Below are 5468 nucleotides of genomic sequence, written 5' to 3'. Positions count from 1 at the left end.
GCGTTCGGTAGCGCTCGGCCCCTCTCGGCTAGGGGAGGGAGCGGCAGCTATGGCCGCGCTGCCGGCCCAGTCAGCGCTTGCCGCTTCGGCTGCCCCCAGCGCGGTCTCTCGGCGTCTGGCTCTTTCATCGGCCGGAGCGATGTCACGCCGTGGCCGGAGGGCAGCTCGCCCGTCGGGAGGCTGCGCTGCGGCCCCGCCAGCCTCCCGTCAGGGCAGGAGCCTGGCTGCGGCTGGGGGCACAAGAAGCCGGGTGCGGCCACCATTTTGTGAGCCCCTCGGGCCCCGGGCAGCGGCTGGCTGGGGACAGGCCGCGAGCAGCCCCTCGACAAAAAGCCGAGTGCGGGCACCATTTTGTGAGCTCATGCTTCGCTCTTGAGGTGGTCCAGCACGACCCTCCCAGCTATCTCTGACTGGTGCACAAGTTAATGCACAACATCTTAGGAAACGTGTTAGTGTGAAGCGATGTCTGCCTCGCAAAGTCACCGTGTGGACACCACTCGGGGTGCCAGAGCACCCACTGCGCTCCCTGTGTGCTGCTGTGGGTGGACGCCTGCTTCCCCGGGACAGCCACACAGCACAGGCCAGCCCCTCTCGCTCAGCGTGCCAGCACAGCACAGAGCCAGAGCAATTCCTTTCATTGACAGACCCTCGTGCTGCTCTCCCTCCTCCTGACATGCTGTGACATTAATTAATTCTGCTGGCAAGTTTTAGACAGATCAGTACACAGTCAGCTTCATGAGACGGGACAGCCTGAGCCACTCACACTAGGACTGCCAGGCTACAAAGAGCCTTGGGTTCCTTTTTTTTTTTTTTTTTTTTTTTTTTTTTTTTTTTTTTCCCAAGCAAACCAGTTATTTTTAGTAACTATTGAAGTGAAAGTCAAGCAGAGCAGGTCCAACAATCCCAGGAGCCTTTTCATTTCTACAGCTAGTTCTTGCCATTATTCTACTTGGCAGAGAAGCTTCTGGTTGGACTGATGCACACAACCACTGTTCTCTCCACATTGCCATCCGTCCATGCCTCAAAGAAAGTATGGGGAAAAGCACATGCTTCTTGTGCCAAGTGGATGAGTTCACTGAAATTGCTACAGTGTACCACCAAGGGTGGTTTTCAAGTGGTTTGATCTATTAATTTCAGAACATTTCTAAATGATTTTGATACCATACAACAAAACCTCATCACTGGACAGGGCATCCCATGATATTTAATCCCTTCCATTTTTCTTTCTCAAGCAAAGAAAGTTCTCAGATATTTCACATTAGTGAAGAAAACATCATAACTACTGCTGTCTACTGAAAGGCTATTTTTGCAACACTTGTATGTCCATGTTCCCTTGTACAGACGGAAGCGAAAATGACTTGTCATTTAAGCTAAATATCCTGAAAGCCAAGAGTCTGCTCCTGCCAATGACCTGGCAACTGTTCTCTACCCGGCAGCCGGGAGCTGCGGAAGAGAGGTGTGGGCAGTAGCACAGTGCTCCTGCTGTTCTTGGCTGCTACAACAGCTTTTGGGGCCTTTGAGATCCTGCACAGAAATAGAGCAGACGTGAAGATTGTCTAATTTATGTTAGGGTCCTGGGGAGACCCAGAACATGGAAAGATTCAAGTGCCGTGTAAAACTGCTTCTGATTATCCCACCACCTACCAATTCCTTCACTGGTTCTTTTTTGCTCAGTGTAACCCAGATGGATGACTGGATTTTTTTACATGAAAAGGAACTACAGCGACATTTACAATCTTATTATAAAATAGCACAGAAGGATAAGCATGAAGGCCGTAATGGAGAAAACATTCACATTAGCAACAATTGCTTTTATGATCCTGCCGTGAGACAAGCAATCTTTTTATGTATGTTCTTTTCAGTGCTCCTACATCTGATTCTTTTGGGATCAATTGTTTTAAGCATTGTCAAAAACTACCTAAGTTAGAGCACAGGGTATGGTTCAAGCATTTTTTAAATTTACAATTGTAATTGGATATATAAATGCTAATATTAGAAAATATCTAGATAAATATTTACTGTTAGTCATTGAAAACAATATTACAGTTTGGATAGATGATGACAGTAATAGAGTCCTACAGTGTTTTTCCCACGTTGGTATATCTTTATTCCTTCCAATATACTAAAAAAGAGCGTTTTGGAATTGTTCAAAATTTTTAGTTGCATTCCTAACTGATACCTCTTTTAAGGTAAATACTCGTTACATGCTCTGGAAGACAAATTCTTACTTGTGTATATGCTACTTAAAGTACATTATACATTCATTATTCTATTATTAAACTTTAACATATTCAATCTACACTTCAATTTATTCTTATATTATTTTGCTACTCTCTTATGAAGTGTTATTTGTTTTCAAAGAGAAAAAAAGTCCCTTACATAGTGCTACTAATGTTTAACACTTTGCATATGTTTTTTTCCCTGAGAATCAGAGGAGAGGTGGACACAGGGAATACACAGAAATGATCTGACAACATAAATAAACGCCGAATCAAAGAACAGGATGAAAGACAGGACAAGGGAGTGAGAAGTTCATAATAAACAGCTTAATAGAAAAAGTAATAGCTTGATAGATACGATTGCTTTGCTGAGTTGAATATAGAATATTTGCAGATGTAGTACACAAAGGAGCATGTGAAAAAGAATGAATGGCAGTAGCTATAACCAATTCTAAATCTTTCCATAATTCTGATAAAGTCATGAATCATAAAGTCGAGGCTTAGATCAGTCCTAATATTGTTCCATAACCTATCACCTTATCTTCTGTCATCCATTACAATTGTTGAAATTATTTCTTAGACATCAAGAGGAAATCCTTATTTAAAATTGTTTCGGGTACTGCCTGAATGTGTGTATTGTGTATGTGCTGGCACTGAAGAAGGATTATTATCCTTTGTGGATGGGGAGTGGCAGGGTAATCACACTGATGCAATACTGGAAAGTGTTAGTCACCATGACACAAAACATCAGCATTACAGAGACAACAATAATTTGCACTTTTATAGCATCTTTCATCCCAAACTATTACCATCTTCTTGAACGTGTTAGTTCGTCAATAAAACCACAAACAAATGCACAGAGAAGTAGAGAAGTACCAGTATACACACGGTACATACAAGAAAACACGTCAGCGAAAAAAAAACAGGACACCTAAGAGTGATTCATGGATGTGTTCTACTGCTCCTAGATGACACTTCCTGCAGACACCAGTTCTGTTCGATTGCCTCCAGGAAATAACATGCTACAGTATCTAAGTCAAAAGTAAAAGCCTGTTTATGGATAGTGTCAAAACTGTTTTAGGGGCGAAAAGCTGTAATCGGAGCTCACAGCCACTTGAAATTAGGGGTTGGACTGAAGCAGTGCAGGAGCCAATTTTACATGAAGCAAAGTGAATGACATGCTACTAAAGGGTGGAGTAAGGCTTTCAGCATATGCTGAACTCTTGCCTCTTTACATATTTGTATTAGAATCAGAAGAAAAACAAAGGAAGAAAAAAGAAAAAAAATAAAAAAACACCACCAAAAAACACCCAAAACAACTCGAGAGATTTCTCTTACTGGAGAAAAATAGGGTTTCTAGGTAGTTTTTCATCTTACAGTAAAAGCTAAGAGATTTGTCTCAAATAATTCTTCTTAAAGATTTTATCCTCACTCGAGTTGGTGGTAAAACTCAGGTGATTAATGATATAGTACTAGGGATTCAGTAACTGGAAGAATGAAATCTATATGCACAGGACTAGGCAACTAACATTCCTCCTGGACTCTAGTTCCACCTGTGGCATTACCTGCCTTTTAGCCTGCGTGTCACTCACTGAGCCCCCTTGCCTTCCCACTTTTAAATCAGGAGATAAGGACGTATTCAAGCGGTTTGGATAAGAGGAAATATTCACAGAAGTTGGGGAGATATAGTCACGTAAAATTCATATTAGTAAAGAATATAATCTGCAAATAATCATCCACAAATTTTAGCTATTCCAGACAAACATTTTTGGCATGATTAGTTTCCTGAGCTTTGAAAAAAAAACAGTACTAGCATGTGATATGTACACTGTTCAAATATAGTACTCAGTCTGCTCTAGAGGAACCAAAGCCAGCAATAAAAAAGGAACCATAGCTTTTAAATGTCAGCATTTGCTGCATCAGAAAGAAGAGATTAAAGGAGTATGAAAATAAAATGTTAATATATAGATGTCTAAATTAATAATGAAACGTTAAATAAATGCATCATATTCGTGTGATATTAGCATAGATGATTTAGCTGGTATACATATACAACACAAACAAGTCCTGTATTTTCTTTAGATAGCTTCTGACAAATACCTCTTCTGTGCAGAATTTCAGTTATAAAAACCACATAAGGCTTTGCATTCACTTCTGCCTCCCCTCAGGTTTAGCGAGCAGTAACAGACAGCGCTTACTACAGTGAGAGCTGCTGAAGACAGCGGGACTATACAGTAACCCCTGTATACGGCTGCAAGATTTTTGGAATAGAGACATTATTATATATTTATTAACAAGACATTAGAACTCTCATTTATTTATTTATCACTGTAAATACCTCAGCAGAAATAAGGGAATAAGTCTTTTTGCCAACTGAAGGCATCAAATCATGCCGTTAGGTGAGACATTGCTGAAGTACACAGATGGGTAAATTAAAGATTTCCCTCATCTTTTACCTATGTAGGTATCAAGCATTTCACAGAAATGAGCTTTCAGATATTGCGGAAACGTAAAAGTTTAACTGCGACAGAAGCCCGTTCAGCCCTACTAGGTATATTGCCTTCCACCTGCCAATTATTCTTCATATGAATGAAGACTGAAGGCTACGAGCTTTGACTTGGCTACCTGAATTCCTTAGAAAGATTAAGTGTTACTTTTGCTCCAGGCTTGCAGGCGTGCTTATAAACTTCAGTAAAGCTAGGACCTAAAAGGACAAGTCTTCTGTGGTCAATTTGCCTGAGGACAGGCAAAAGGTAAGAAGCCTACTTCTCAGCTGAGTTTAAGACTTTTCTGGAAAACTCCCTTTTTCCCAATGAATGTATACTTATAAGCTGCTAAACTGTTTCTTCCTGTGAAGAGGAAGACTTCCCCAGATAAGTTGATTTATTCTGCAGTTCCTAAATGTAACAATTACAAAATTGTCCTGTTTGCAAAACAATTTATGTTAATGGTGGCACAGGTTAATCACCTTCTTTCTGTTTTCACCCAATAGCAAGAGATGCAATTGGGTGCCTGATGTTTCTGCGTATTTCTGGCAGCTAGTTAATTTGATATCCTGTTAGACTTTGCATTTATTAAACTGTCAAAAAATGCCTGTTCAAATGTAGTCTCGTGTCTTTTTAAAAGAGTTGTGTATGCTAGAGGACCAATGCTTCTCAGAACAAGCTCACTGCAGCACTGTATGGTAACGCAATAGCTTCTGCAAGAGTTGTTCATATTGTCAGGAGCTTCAATTTCATCTAACTATGA

The sequence above is a fragment of the Oxyura jamaicensis genome, chromosome 14 (assembly GCF_011077185.1).
Source record: "Oxyura jamaicensis isolate SHBP4307 breed ruddy duck chromosome 14, BPBGC_Ojam_1.0, whole genome shotgun sequence".
Lineage (NCBI taxonomy): Eukaryota > Metazoa > Chordata > Aves > Anseriformes > Anatidae > Oxyura > Oxyura jamaicensis.
The sequence above is the reverse complement of the archived record's forward strand: the minus strand, read 5'-3'. Positions refer to the sequence as shown.